Source organism: Aquarana catesbeiana, linkage group LG02 (assembly GCF_042186555.1).
Source record: "Aquarana catesbeiana isolate 2022-GZ linkage group LG02, ASM4218655v1, whole genome shotgun sequence".
Lineage (NCBI taxonomy): Eukaryota > Metazoa > Chordata > Amphibia > Anura > Ranidae > Aquarana > Aquarana catesbeiana.
Genome location: NC_133325.1, coordinates 260,233,217 through 260,250,073, shown reverse-complemented (window position 1 = coordinate 260,250,073; position 16,857 = coordinate 260,233,217).

The window sequence follows — 16,857 nt, the reverse complement described above, 5'->3', positions numbered from 1 at the left end:
GCAGGTACCCAAACGCCACTTTTTCTCACGGAAGGCGATTCCGGCTCTCTACCAGCATGTGGAAGGCAATGTCCATGCCTCGCTGGACAGGGCGGTCAGCGGTAAGGTGCATATTACCGCTGACTCATGGTCCAGCAGGCATGGACAGGGACGTTACCTAAGTTTCACGGCGCATTGGGTGACTCTGCTGGCAGCTGGGAAGGATGCAGGACAAGGTGCAGTAGTGTTGGAGGTTGTTCCGCCACCACGCCTCCAAAATGCTAATAAATGTGACACACCTCTCTCCTCCACCCCCTCCTCTTCTTCTTCCTCCATGGCCTCTTCCTCGGAACCAGCGGTGCTCCGTATTCGTTCAAGGGGCTACGCAAGTACGCAGGCCAAAAGATGCCATGCGGTGCTTGAGCTGGTGTGCTTGGGGGACAGGAGCCACACTGGGGCAGAGGTTCTGTCAGCTCTGCAGGGGCAGGTTCAGAGGTGGTTGATGCCACGCCAACTTAAGGCAGGAATGGTGGTTTGCGACAATGGCACCAACCTCCTCTCTGCCCTCCGACAGGGACAAATGACCCATGTGCCCTGTTTGGCTCACGTCCTTAACTTGGTGGTGCAGCGGTTCTTGGGCAGGTACCCGGGCTTACAGGATGTCCTGAGGCAGGCCAGGAAAGTCTGTGTGCATTTCCGCCGGTCATATAATGCCAGTGCTCGGCTGACGGACCTCCAAAAGGAGTTTAACCTGCCCAAGAACCGCCTAATCTGTGACATGCCCACCAGGTGGAACTCAACGTTGGCCATGCTGCAGCGGTTGCACACGCAGCAGAGGGCCATCAATGAGTACCTGTGCGACTATGGCACCAGGACAGGGTCAGGGGAGCTTGTTTTTTTTTCCCCACGCCAGTGGGCCATGATCAGGGATGCATGCACTGTCCTGTCACCATTTGAAGAGGCCACCAGGATGGTGAGCAGTGACAGTGCATGCATCAGTGACACTGTCCCCCTTGTCCACCTGTTGGAGCACACGCTGCGTGGAATAATGGACAGGGCACTTGAGGCAGAACAGAGGCAGGAAGAGGAGGACTTCCTTAGCTCTCAAGGCCCCCTTTATCCAGACAGTGTTCCTGCGTGCCCGCCGATCACACAGGAAGAGGACGAGGAGGAAGAGGAGGAGGAGGAGGAGGAAGATTGTGTCAGTATGGAGGTGGAGCCTGGCACTCAGCATCAGCAGCAGTCTTTAAGGGATCAGTCCCAAGAAACACATGGACTTGTACGTGGCTGGGAGGAGGTGGCTGCGGACCATGTCGTCCTTAGTGACCCAGAGGACTCCGGACAGAATGCCTCAGCAAACCTACGCTGCTTGGCCTCCCTGATCCTGCAAAGCCTGCGTAAGGATCCTCGTATTCGTGGTATCAAGGAGAAGGACCAATACTGGCTGGCAACCCTCCTTGATCCACGTTACAAGGGTAAGGTTGCGGACCTTATCTTGCCATCGCAGAGGGAGCAGAGGATGAAACATCTTCGGGAGGCCTTGCAGAAAGGTCTGTGCAACGCGTTCCCAGAGACTGGGAGGTTACAAACTCCTGTTTCTGGACAACGTGTTGCTGAGGCTTCGGTCAGTCAAAGAAGGAGCGGTGGAGAAGGTGGCCGTCTGACCGATGCGTTCAGACAATTTTTTGGTCCGCAGCCCCAAGGTATGATCGGTTCCAGCAACCATCACCAGCGTCTGTTTTACATGGTGCAGGAATACCTAGGGGCAAGATCAGACTTGGACACCTTTCCCACCGAAAATCCTCTGGGTTACTGGGTCTTGAGGATGGATCACTGGCCAGAGCTTGCACAGTATGCAATTGAGCTACTGGCCTGTCCTGCATCCAGCGTTCTTTCGGAACGCACATTCAGTGCTGCTGGAGGCGTGGTAACCGATCACAGGGTGCGTCTGTCCACTGACTCGGTCGATCGACTGACCTTCATAAAAATGAATGAGTCTTGGATCACCACCAGCTACCAAGCACCTGATGCTGATGTAACTGAATAATTTTTTTTGAAATCTCAGATCCCTTCAAAGACTGCCTATGCTGATGCTGAGTGACTATTCCTGAGTAATTATCCTCTTCCTCCTCAATCATCACGCTGATAGCTTGTAAGAGCATTTTTGGTTCTGGGCGCCACCACCAGTGCCTAAGGCACAATTTTTCAGCCCCTGTTTAACAGGGGCGTGTAATTACGATTTTTGATGTAATACTTTGCAGCAGGGCTCGTTCCTGCATTCCAACTAGAGTGTCTGTGAGGGGTTGCAGTGTTGTGGCACCAGCACCAGTGCCTAAGGCCCAATTTTTCAGCCCTTGTTTAACAGGGGCGTGTAATTACAATTTTTGATGCAATACTTTGCAGCAGGGCTCGTTCCTGCATAAGGCCTAATTTTTCAGCTCCTGTTCAACAGGGGCATGTAATTACAATTCTTGATCTAATATTTCACAGCAGAGCCCTGTGAGGGCTTACAGTGTTGTGGCCACAGCAACACCTAAGGCCCAAATTTCTGCTGAGTATATAGGGCAGGACCCTACTTTCAAACAACTAACTTACAAACGACTCCTACTTGCAAACGGAAGGAGACAACAGAAAGTGAAATCTACCCCTAGGAAGGGAAATTCTCTCCTGTAAGAGTTAATATGGGAAAAACATTTCTCCTTTCCACTGATGCTTTCCAATCCATTGGGACAAAAAGTGAGGTGAAATCTTCTGAAGAGGAGGAAAGACAGCAAAACAAATGTCACAGGGGTGATAACCCTTCCCTATGTTTTCCAAAAAGCTTAAAAAAGATTTTTTGGCTGGAGCTAAACACGTTAAAAATGTACCTGTTCAAAATTACAAAGAGATTCTACTTAACAACAAACCTACAGCCTGTATACTGCTGTTCAGAGTATATAGAGCCTGGTGGCCCCACACCTTTCCTTATTTTAATTTGGGTGCGGGGTTCCCCTTAATATCCATACAAGACCCAAAGGGCCTGGTAATGGACTGGGGGGTACCCATGCCGTTTGTCTCACTGATTTTCATCCATATTGCCAGGACCCGACATTACATTAAACCCGCAAGCAGTTTTAAATGAGATTTTTTCCTTTAAAAATGACATTTGGTGCAGGGACTGTTCTAAACACGGGAAACACGCATCACTTTACAGGCATACTATAGACACCCCTCAGGTACGATATTTAAAGGAATATTTCACTTTTTTTTTTTTTACTTTAAGCATCATTAAAATCACTGCTCCCGAAAAAACGGCCATTTTTAAAAGTTTTTTTTGCATTGATACATGTCCCCTGGGGTAGGACCCGGGTCCCCAAACCCTTTTTAGGACAATACCATGCAAATTAGCCTTTAAAATGAGCACTTTTGATTTCGAACGTTCGAGTCCCATAGACGTCAATGGGGTTCTAACGTTCGTGCGAACTTTCGGTCCGTTCGCAGGTTCTGGTGCGAACCGAACCGGGGGGTGTTCGGCTCATCCCTAATCTCTATGTGGAATAACTTGTGGTGCCGGTATTCCATCGTCTCCCTAAAATTCATAAACTTGATCGTCCCATTCAGGGACGACCAATCATGGCTGGAATTGGCTCTTTATTTGAGCGTTTGGCAGAATGGGTAGACCGGCACCTACAGTCTTTGGTATACAGATTGCCCAGCTACATCAGAGATATGAGCACAGTCTTATCCCATATCACATCTGACAAATGGATATCCACCTATGTGTGGGCTACACTGGACGAGAGGGCACTCTATTCGTCGATCCCCCACAGCACTGGATTGCAGGCCATCCAATATCATCTTCAACGCTACAGCTCCTACTCTCAGGAGCTACAGGAGCTTATTCTGAGCTTTTATTAAAGCAACAATTATTTTTTATTTGATGGCGCATATTATGTCCAGCGCTGCGGGGCGTCAATGGGTGCTAGGTTTTCACCGTCCATGGCGAACCTCTACATGGGTTGGTGGGAGGAACAAGTTTTGTTCTCTCCCAGCAACCCTTTTGCTAGGCAGATTGTTTGGTATGGTCATTTCATTGATGACCTCGTGATGGTGTGGGATGGTGACATTATGGGATTGCATGAATTTTTGAAATTTCTGAATGATAATCAGTTAAATCTACATTTTTCAATTGAGCATGATGTTTCCAGTATCAACTTTTTAGACATCACCCTAAAGGGCGATCCAACTACAGGTGATGTTTCAACATGCACCTATAGGAAACCTTGCTCTGGTAACACTACACTTTTTGCAACCAGTTGTCATCCATCCCACACCATCAATGCCATCCCTTTTGGGGGGTTTATTCGAGCTAAACGTAACTGTTCAACAAACTCAACCTTTGAACTAGAATGCAAGGTCATCCATCAGCACTTATTGGACGGAGGTTATAACGAATCTGTTATATACCAAGGACTAGAAAGGGTTTTGATGATGGACAGAGAGGAATTATTGTCAGATAAGCCTAAAACAGAGAGATTTTAGCATAAAAATAAAAATAACAAACCTCATCAACCTTACAACTTTAGAAATAGAAAAACGGGTAAACCCATTACATTTGTAACCACATTTTTCCCAAGAATATAATCAAATAGTCAGAATAATAAAAAAGAATCTGCCAATATTACATACAGATAAAGATTTAGATGGAATTCTGCAAGCAGGTTGCCTTTTTTCTAGCCGACGTGCGCCCACACTGAGGACTGCACTATCACCTAGTCTATTTTCATCCAAACAATACCAACCCACCTGGCTCTCCTATCCTGGCAGTTACCCTTGTAATATAAAAACCTGTAGGTACTGTAACTTGTGTGATCTGGGTAAAACATTTGTTGCCACAGCTACAGGTGAAGAGTTTACTATACAGCAATACATCAACTGTGGCACAAACTATGTAATTTACCTGATCAGCTGTATTTCATGCAGCCTCCAATATGTAGGCTGTATCACACGTCCTTTGAGAGCCCGTATAGGGGAACACTACTGTGACACAATTAACCCAAATGCTAGAAATATTTTGAATGCAACGCGTCACTTTAGGGAATGTCACCAGGGCGATCTCTCCTCTTTCTGCTTTAGAGGAATAGAACGGTTGTCTCACTCGCCCAGAGGAGGTGACAGGGAGAGAAGGCTACTGGGGAGAGAAGCATGGTGGATTTTTAGTCTAAAAACTAGATCGCCTTAGGGGTTAAACCTGAGGTGGGATCTGGATTTGCACTTACATTAAGCATGCCTCTCCCCAGAGCCTCCTCTCTCTTTCTCTCTTTTCCTCCTCTGGCTTCTTTTTTCACATACCTGGATTATTATTTTTATTTTTTACTTTTTGTATCTAATGTTTTTTGTATTTCATGGTGTGTTTTAATCATGTATATGTGCATGAGTGTATGCATAAGTGTGTGCACACATGTACTTATTATCACTATAAGGTGTGTGACAAATATTGGCATACATATGGATCACCCAATATGCAGTATAGCTGATTCCCCTTTTTTGGATAATTACCTGTAGTCAATTAAGACAATTAATGGGTGGAGCCAATGATCCTTGGAGCTACTATTTATTTTCAAAGTTTCATGTCTGTAATGTGGTTATGACTAAGGCCTTATAGTCTGAAACGCGTCAACTGTTCTCATTTGCGTTTAGTCACTGTGGATTGTCAATAAATATTACACTTTTTAAGAGCAATCACCGTAGTGCGGATCATCTTTTCCTCATTTCCCTACTCAGCCAGCGACTGTGGATCGAGCACCCGGGATCTCTGCTTTCTATGTGATATATGGGTAGTAGCACTGACTTTTTTGTTTATATTCTGGACTCCAGGCATACCTGCCCTTGCTCTATCCATTATTATATACATATGTGCGTTAGGACTGCAGTACATTAGGGTGTTGAGTGGTGGCCTCTGCAGCTAATGAATGTATTTGCAAATGTGTGCAAACTAAACCCTTTGTTTTTAACATGAACTGTCCGGTTTGTTGAAGGCTGGCTGGTAAGTGAGCTGAAAATTTTTGTTTGTTGTTTTTTGAAAACTTCATATTGACCTGCACACACACACACACACACACACACGTAAATTCGTGCAACAGAAACTCACTCAAAATTCTCCACACTGCAATTATTGTTAACATTAAAGATGCATGCATATGTTTGTAGCAATAACTCTCGGTGGAGCTGCTAGTTTAAAGCGGGCCTGTCCTCTTTGCTCTCCACCCCACTTAAATAGTTCAATCCCCTTGGCACAGCTGTAGTGCAGTGTTGTAATGATATGAGTATCAACTTTAACCCACCATATACACTTATATTTATATTTACCTCTACCTGGGTGCTGGTAACTCCACCTGCAGGAGAAATAACAACACTGCACACAAACTTCAGTAATAACCAAAAATAACTTCTTTCTTTGTGTAAATAATATATTTATGTAAAGGGTTATTACAATGACTTCACTATCACACCAACATAGTGCAATAGTATAGTAAATAGTTATGACAATTGGTAACATACACAAATATACCTAATTGTATATATCTATACCAGGGAGCTCCCCCTGCTCTAAACTGTAAAGTCACTATCATTGGTAACTAAATGCAGGGCCCTGCAATAAAAGAGATAGTCCTGACGTCTTCAGTCTTCGCTAGAATTTGTAATAGTAATCCACAAAGGGTTCCTCCTGTGTGTTGCACAGTGTAATGTAATACACTAAGGCAATTGTAATCCAGCAGATTGACTAAGTGTTCTTATATGAAGAAGACAAACATCTAGCATCCGTTCATGAATACTGAAGTCTATTCAGATGTAAGGTTTTCCAACGTAACTTGTTCCGTGGGACTATCAGTCCCAGCAACACTCTGTAACAGTTCTAAATGTGTGTGTAGTATTTAAACAAACTTCTAGGTGTTAACCCTCTCACCACACAGGATCCGGGCGGATGGATGCCTCTGTTTCAACAATTCTCAGTCCGTATGGAACCCCCGCCGCACCGTCACACTGCTCCGTTCACTAGTGACCAGGAGTCCTCGGTTACCTCCTCCACGGGTCTCCGGAACAATCACTTCTGCTGCTCCAGCACACTGTGATACGATGACAGGATCCCTGCTGCTGCTCCTCTGCAAGGTAGGCCACAACCCTGTGGGACACACACACCCACAGAGTTCTGCAGGCAGCCCACGCATCCCAGGAACAAGAGACTAAGATGGCCGCTCCCAGCCCTTTTATATCCTCCCACAATGTAGTTCAGTTCTTCTCTTGTCCAGGAGCATTGTGGGTGGGTCGTAGTTAATGTTCAGAAGTAAACAATCAATCACTTCCATGTCTCTTCTCTTAAGCATGAAACATAAAAGTGTTGTACCTTTTCAATTGTCCACAAGATGGCACTATAACAACTTATGTCCTGTATAACACACACATGGCTAAAAACAAAAGTTGTCAGCGCTACATGTTATTTAACCATACATTATTTAACCTGTTCCCATCCTGCGTATAATCAAATGGTGGCTGCAAGGTGTCTCTCTCATCCTGGGCGGCCGTCATATGACATCCTCGGCTTCCCGGCCACTAGGGGGCTCGCACACCCCATCGGCAGCATGCACGTGCGCCCACCACGTCACTCAGGAGCTGCTGCACGTGCCTGGCGGCTGCGATGTCCGCCAGCCACCCACGATTGCCTGTCACAGAGCAGGGACGTGGATCTATGTGTGTAAACACACAGATCCACATCCTGTCAGGGGAGAGGAGACTGATCGTGTGTCCCCAGTACAGAGGAACACCGATTGGTCACCTCCCCAGTCAGTCCCCTCCCCCCACAGTTAGAATCACTCCCTAGGTAACACATTTAAAGTGGTTGTAAACCCTTACAGACCACTTTGTGCTACAGGAAAGCCTATAATTAGGCTTACTTGTAGCTACCCAGGATATCTCCTAAACCTGCACGGTTTAGGAGATATCCCCTGTATTTGCATGTGCCGACATCATCGGCACATGTGAACTGACACAAACTGAAGCAACAGCATGTATGTGCCGTTGCTTAAGTGAGTGTGCTGTTACCGCGCGCATGTGTGGGAGTGACGTCATTGCGTCTCCGGCCAATCACAGCGCTGGAGCCACGATACCCGGAAGTAACCCCTGGGAGTGATGTCGGCCGCCGGAGCGGTGTACGGGCACCGCAGTGAGGGCTTCGATCTCAGGTGAGTATTACATAATGAGCTAGTATGCTATGCATACTAGCTTATTGTGCTTTTGTCTTGCAGGTGTTAGTTTTTTTTTTTTTTTCAAAGTGAGTTTACAACCACTTTAATCCCTTGATTGCCCCCTATTGTTAACCCCTTCCCTGCCAGTGACATTTATACAGTAAAAAGTGCATTTTTATAGCACTGTTCACTGTTTAAATGTGACTGGTCCCAAAATAGTGTCAAAACTGTCCGATCTGTCCGCCACAATATCGCAGTCCTGACAAAAATCGCAGATCGCTGCCATTACTAGTTAACAAAAAATGCCATAAATCTATCCCCTATTTTGTAGGTGCTATAACTCTTGTGCAAACCAATCAATATACACTTATTATGATTTTTTTAACCAAAAATATGTAGAAGAATACATATCGGCCTAAACCGAGGAAATTTTTTTTTATTATTTGGGATATTTATTATAGCAAAAAGTAAAAAATATTGTGTTTTTTTTTCAAAATTGTCAGTCTTTTTTTGATTATAGCGAAAAAAATAAAAAAATCGCAGAGGTGATCAAATACCACCAAAAGAAAGCTCTATTTGTGGGAAAAAAATTATGTCATTTGGGTATAGTGCTGCATGACTGCGCAATTGTCATTCAAAGCATGACAGCGCTGAAAGCTGAAAATTGGCCTGGGCAGGAAGGGGGTGAAAATGCCATGTATTGAAGTGGTTAAAGTGAATCTTTCAGCTCTTTTTAGGATGTTTGAGTAAAAACCCTATTTAAGAGCAAATGCAAAAAAGAAGTCCACGTTTTTCTCTATTTGCCAGAAATGCCTTCTATGTGCACCTCACTAATGTAGTTTCACTGTATTACTAGGCACCTGACTTCCTTTACTTGTGTGCTAAGTCTAGCGCACATACAGTATATGAACTGTCTTCAACTAAAATGCTCTAATGAGGAATGAAGTGCTCTGATTGAATAGGGGCAATGCCGTTGGGCAGGACGTAGCCCTGAAGTAAGGGTTGTAAAGGTCGACTCTACCTTTACCTCTACTGAGTAGCTCTCATTTTGCCTTGCAAACCCACTGCTCTGAGGTCCAGTGGCACCCAATATTACTCAACCTACTTCCTAGGGCAAAGGGACTCAGCAATCATATTTGAAAAAAAATCTATGAGAGGAGGAGGCAGACTTTTCATAGATCATTTTTTATAGTACAGCTTCTATACATGGAGGAGATTCTTTGATAACCCCTATTATGTAAATCAAAGGATAAGGGGTGGCGCTGTGTTAGGAGTGTAAATAAAAATTAACAAGAAATAAAAGTGTGTAAATAAAAGTGTAAAGATAAAACGTGTGAAATTCTTTGGTGTAAATAAATAAAAGTGTAAAGATAAAACGTGTGAAATTCTTTGGTATGATCCAAAAAATTACTTCCAATAAACTTTTTTTATATATATATACCCTTGTGTTAGTGCAAAAACCTTGATCCGGTGGAAATTAATATTATATGTGCAAAGAATCGCAAATATCAGGCAGCATCTCTAAATACCATAAATACATGAATAAATATAAAGTGATGAAGTGCCAAAAACAATAAATGTCCAAAAACAATAATTGTCCACCAATAATGTGTAAATGTGCAATGATTATAAGCAATAAAAATTAATTGATAATGTGTCCAAATCTCAGCTAAAAAAATCGCAAAACCATATGTTGTTTGGTAAGAGAAAGATTCATAACCAACAATGTATAAACGTGCAATAATTTATAAGCATAAAAAATCATTAATAATGTGTCCAAATCGCAGCTAAAAATCGCAAAGCCATATGTTGTTTGGTGCAAGAAAAGTTCATAACAATTGTGCAAAAAAATCTTCTTAAATGATAAAGTGCCATGCTGTGACAACCAGTGGTCCCCCCAATGTGGTTGCACTCACCAGAGCGCTCCACCCCTGCAGGGGTACGAGCGTGTAATGCTGGTCCTCTCACTCCAGTCCAAAAGATGTCAGTTTCCTTCCACGCATCCCATTCTTAAAACGCAGCTGTATACACTGAGAGGTGGGGACTTCCTGTCCCTTGGTATTAGAAGACCCCACTCGATATCCGCTTGAAAAAAATGTTTTAGAGGAAAAATATCCACATAGCGTGATTCTGTTTTCCAAAAAATATCTATTTATTTGCATAAAAAACAGTCCAGTCGCTATAAGCTGGAGACACACTAGCGATAAAAAGTATTAAAAAGTATTTGAAAAGTGTAACAAAGCTAGGAGAGGGAGTACACAGTCTCCTATGCTCTCCCTGTAGTCCGGGGCCGCAGCGTCAGCGTGAACCGCCGCTTGCGTTCCACCGGTCCGAGTTCCGGAACCACGAGTTGGAAACTGGCAAGCATTATGATTGATAATGCATTGATGAGGGAAATTTTTGGGGGGATTTTTATTTTTATAATAAAGCACTTGCTAAACCTTTGGGTGTCTATTTTTTTTGTGAATGAGTAGGGGTACTATGTACCCCTACTCATTCACATTGGAATGTGGTATCTGCGGGCCCCCCTATCAATAAATGGGGCTTCCAGACCTACAGACCCACTTAAACACTGACATGGTGGCACTTGTTCTCTTTTTTTTGCATTTATGTTTCCTTTGTAAATTTCAGTGCTGCTGCAGCACTTTCTGTAGAAGACAGTGATGTGTCCCCTCACAGGCAGGATTAGGCATAGGCGTAAACCCTATTGTTCTGGTAGGACCTCCCGAGAATGGGCCCTGCTCTGTCACTGGACACAGCGGATGACTGGGTCAGTGTACTGACCCGCTGCTGGTACCATGTGACCACTGTAACCAATCAGAGCAGATCATATGACAGTTGTAAATAATGAATGGCTTCATTCCAAGCCATTCATTCTGTTGATAGCTGTACAGACAGAGTCTATCACAGCCCATTTGTACCATGTGATTAGCTATGGCTAATCACAGCTAATCATAACACTACACAGTGTCTACACAATGTCATTCAGTAAAATAATTTGTGTATAGCTATGAGCAAGCATAGTATGTATAGAAAAAAAAAATCCTATTTTTTTTTTACATACTGTCTGCAGTCATTGATCCTGGTCACTGCCACATTATATGATGACTCTGTACTGCACTGCTGACAGTAAGTGAAAAAAAAACAATTTTCTAAAGAAAGATTACAACTTAAAAAAACTTGCCATGCCTCTTACTAAATACTTCAGACTGTCTACTTTTCAAAAAGGTCATTTGGGGGATATTTGTGATGTCCAGGCATTTTCAGGTCTCAACAAATGAGATCAATGAATTAATCCTGATCAGTACATCAGGATTAATCGATCTTAAGATCTATATACTGTATATACTGGTCTGTGGGCTCTCCTACATACTAAATAATATACACTGATTTGGGTTATTTTCACCAAAGAAATGCATCAGAATACATTTTGGCCTACATTTATGAAGAAAGATTATTTATTTGCAAAACTTTATACCTGAAACAAAGAAAAAAGTGTTTTTTTTTTCAAAATGCGGGGCCTTTTTTCATTTATTCAGCAAAAAAAAAAAAAAAAAACTGTGGCGATTAACCACTTCAATATAGGGCACTTATACCCCTTTCCTGCCCAGACCAATTTTCAGCTATCAGCACTCTCACAATTTGAATGACAATTACTCAGTCATGCAACACTGTACCCATATGAAATTTGCGTCCTTTTTTTTCACACAAATAGAGCTTTATTTTGGTGGTATTTAATCACTAGAGGGTTTTTTATTTTTTGTGCTATAAATAAAAAAAGACCATACATTTTGTGGAAAAAAAATGCCTTTTTATTTGTTTCTGTCATAAAATTTAGCAAACTAGTCATTTTTCTTCATAAATTTTGGGCAAAATTTATACTGCTACATATCTTTGGTAAAAATAACCCAAATTAGTGTATATTATTTGGTCTTTGTGAAAGTTATAGAGTCTACAAACTTTGGTGCCAATCACTGAAATTTGATCACATCTGATCACACCTAATGTACTGAAGGCCTATCTCATTTCTTGAGACACTAACAAGTCAGCAAAGTACAAATCCCCCCCAAATGACGCCTTTTTAGAAGGTAGACATTCCAAGGTATTAATTAAGTAGCATGGTGAGTTTTTCTAAGTTGTAATTTTTTTCCCACAATTCTTTGCAAAATTAAGATGTATTTTTTTTTACAAAATTGTCATATTAACAGGTTATTTCTCTAACAGAGCATATGCATACAACAATTTACACCCCAAAATACATTCTGCTACTCTTCCTGAGTATGGCGATACCACATGTGTGAGCCTTTTACACAGCCTGGCCACATACAATGGCCCAACATTGAAGTAGCACCTTCAGGCGTTCTACGAGCATAAATTACACATTTCATTTCTCAACCACCTATTACACTTTTGAAGGACCTGGAGCACCCGGACAATGGAATTGCCCACAAAATGACTCAATTTTGGAAAGCAAACACCCCAACATATAATCTATGAGGCATAATGAGTCTTTTGAACGTTTCATTATTTTCCAGAAGTTTTTGGAAAATGTGGAAAAAAAAATGAAAACACACAGTTGTCCATTTATAAGATATTTCCAACACATAGCAAATACATAGCAAAAATTACACCCCAAAATACATTCTGCTATAGGACATGTTTGAGACTTTTACACAGCTTGGCCACATACAGAGGCCCAACATTCAAGTAGCACCATCAGGCATTCTAGGAGCATAAATTACATATACAGTGGGGACGGAAAGTATTCAGACTCCCTTAAATGTTTCACTCTTTGTTATATTGCAGCCATTTGCTAAAATCATTTAAGTTCATTTTTTTCCTCATTAATGTACACACAGCACCCCATATTGACAGAAAAACACAGAATTTTGACATTTTTGCAGATTTATTAAAAAAGAAAAACTGAAATATTACATGGTCCTAAGTATTCAGACCGTTTGCTCAGTATTTAGTGGAAGCACCCTTTTGTTCTAATACAGCCATGAGTCTTTTTGGGAAAGATGCAACAAGTTTTTCACACCTGGATTTGGGGATCCTCTGCCATTCCTCCTTGCAGATCCTCTCCATTTCTGTCAGGTTGGATGGTAAACGTTGGTGGACAACCATTTTTAGTCTCTCCAGAGATGCTCAATTGGGTTTAAGTCAGGGCTCTGGCTGGGCCATTCAAGAACAGTCACAGAGTTGTTGTGAAGACACTCCTTTGTTATTTTAGCTGTGTGCTTAGGGTCATTGTCTTGTTGGAAGGTAAACTTCTGGCCCAGTGTGAGGTCCTGAGCACTCTGGAGAAGGTTTTTCGTCCAGGATATCTCTGTACTTGGGCGCATTCATCCCTCGATTGCAACCAGTCGTCCTGTCGCTGCAGCTGAAAAAAAAACCCACAGCATGATGCTGCCACCACCGTGCTTCACTGTTGGGACTGTATTGGACAGGTGATGAGCAGTGCCTGGTTTTCTCCACACATACCGCTTAGAATTAAGGCCAAACAATTATATCTTGGTCACAATCAGACCAGAGAATCTTATTTCTCACCATCTTGGAGTCCTTCAGGTGTTTTTTTTAGCAAACTCCATGCAGGCTTTCATGTGTCTTGCACTGAGGAGAGACTTCCGTCAGGCCACTCTGCCATAAAGCCCTGACTGGTGGAGGGCTGCAGTGATGGTTGACTTTCTACAACTTTCTCCCATCTCCCATTTTTCTGCATCTCTGTAGCTTAGCCACAGTGATCTTTGGGTTCTTCTTTACCTCTCTCACCAAGGCTTTTCTCCCCGATAGCTCAGTTTGGCCAGACGGCCAGCTCTAGGAAGGGTTCTGGTCATCCCAAACATCTTCATTTAAGAATTATGGGGGCCACTGTGCTCTTAGGAACCTTAAGTGCAGCAGAAATTTTTTTGTAACCATGTCCAGATCTGTGCCTTGCCACAATTCTGTCTCTGAGCTCTTCAGGCAGTTCCTTTGGCCTCATGATTCTCATTTGCTCTGAATGCACTGTGAGCTGTAAGTTCTTATATAGACAGGTGTGTGGCTTTCCTAATCTAGTCCAATCAGTATAATCAAACACAGCTGGACTCAAATGAAGGTGTAGAACCATCTCAAGGATGATCAGAAGAAATGGACAGCACCTGAGTTAAATATATGAGTGTCACAGCAAAGGGTCTGAATACTTAGGACCATGTGATATTTCAGTTTTTCTTTTTTAGTAAATCTGCAAAAATGTCAACAATTCTGTATTTTTCTGTCAATATTGGGTGTTGTGTGTACATTAATGAGGAAAAAAAATGAACTTAAATGATTTTAGCAAATGGCTGCAATATAACAAAGAGTGAAAAATGTAAGGGGGTCTGAATACTTTCCGCCCCCACTGTATAATTTCCTGGCAACCTATCATTTTTGAAGGCCCTTCATATTTCTAAACACATAGCATGTACAGATCCAAGAATTACAATCCAAAATAAATTCTATTGCGGAAAGGGTAAAAAAAAAAAAAAAAAAAAAAAAAAAAGCATTACCTGTGCTTTTAGTAGTGTCCACAGAGGAGAGCACTGGTCCAGGCAGCAGGCAGTGATGCAGTGATGTACTTAGCGACAGCAATAGTAATTAGCCAGGTAGCAGGCAGGAATATTGTCTATAGTCAGCACAAGGATATTGTCAGTACAGCCAAAGCATTTGTCCATAGAAATTGTCCAGGCAGAGACAGCCAGCAGAGCTATAATATTGGTCCTGGTACACTGTTACCTGCAGACACTCATTATTGTACCACTCTCCAGTCCTTCATAAACATTAGGGATGAGCCGAACATCCCCCAGTTCAGGTCGCACCAGAACCTGCGAACGGACCGAAAATTTGCGCAAACTTTAGAACCCCATTGAAGTCTATGGGACTTGAAAGTTTGAAATCAAAAGTGCAAAATTTAAAGGCTAATTTGCATGGTATTGTCCTAAAAAGGGTTTGGGACCCGGGTACTGCCCCAGGGGACATGTATAAATGCAAAAAAAAAGATTTTAAAACTGCCGTTTTTTCGGGAGCAGTGATTTTAATGATGCTTAAAGTGAAAAAAAAAGTGAAATATTCCTTTAAATATCGTACCTGGGGGGTGTCTATGGTATGCCTGTAAAGTGGTGCGTGTTTCCCGTGCTTAGAACAGTCCCTGCACAAAATGACATTTTTAAAGGAATAAAAGTCATTTAAAACGGCTTGCGGCTTTAATGTAATGTTGGGTCCTGGCAATATGGATGAAAATCAGTGAGACAAATGGCATGGGTACCCCCCCCCAGTCAATTACCAGGCCCTTTGGGTCTTGTACGGATATTAAGGGGAACCCTGCACCCAAAGTAAAAAAAGGAAAGGTGTGGGGCCCCCAGGCCCTATATACTCTGAACAGGAGTATACAGGAGGTGCAAACAAGACAGGGACTGTAGGTTTGTTGTTAAGTAGCATCTGTTTGTAATTTTGAACTGGTACATTTTTAAAGTGTAGCTCCAGCCAAAAAATCTATTTTTAAGCTTTTTGTGAAACATAGGGAAGGGTTCTCACCCCTGTGACATTTGTTTTGCTGTCTGTGCTCCTCTTCAGAAGATTTCACCTCACTTTTTGTCCCAATGACAAATGTTTTTTGAAAATATGGGGTTTTTAGTGAAACAAGGATTGGTGATAAAGCATCAATGTAAAGGAGAAAAGTTTTTCCCATATTAACTCTTACAGGAGAGACTTTCTCCTTCCTAGGGGTAGATTTCATCTCACTTCCTGTTGTCTCTTTCTGTTTGCAAGTAGGAGTCATTTGTAAGTTGGATGTTTGAAAGTAGGGGCCTGCTCTATATACTCTGCAGAAATAAGGGCCTTAGGTGTTGGTGTTGCCACAACATTGTAAGCCCTCACAGTTACTCTTTGTGGGGGCGCAGGAACTGGCTCTGCTGTGAAATATTAGATCAAGAATTGTAATTACATGCCCCTGTTGAACAGGGTCAGAAAAATTGGGCCTTTGGTGGTGGTGGTGGTGCTGGTGCTACAACACTGTAAGTCCTCACAGTTACTCTTGGTGTGCGCAGAAACGGACCCTGCTGTGAAATATTAGATCAAGAATTGTAATTACATGTCCCTGTTGAACAGGGGCAGAAAAATTGGGCCTTAGGCACTGGTGCCACAACACTGCAACCCCTCACAGATACTCTAGTTGGAGCACAGGAATGAGCCCTCCTGCAAAATATTGCATCAAAAATTGTAATTACATGCCTCTGTTAAACAGGGGCTGAAAAATTGGGCCTTAGGTACTGGTGCTGGTGCCACAACACTGCAACTCCTCACAAATACTCTACAGTAGTTGACAAACCCTCCTTGCAAAATATTGCATCAAAAATTGTAATTGCACGCCCCTGTTAAACAGGGGCTGCAAAATTGAGCCTTAGCCACTGGTTATGGTGCCAAGAACCAAAAATATTCTTACAAGCTATCAGCATGATCATTGAGGAGGAAGAGGATAGTCACTCAGCATAACAAGCGTAACTCATCATCAGCATAGGCAGTCTTGAAGGGATCTGACATTTCAAAAAAAATTATTCTGTTACATCAGCATCAGGTGCTTGGTAGCTGGTGGTGATCCAAGACTGATTCATTTTTATGAAGGTCAGTCGATCGACCGAGT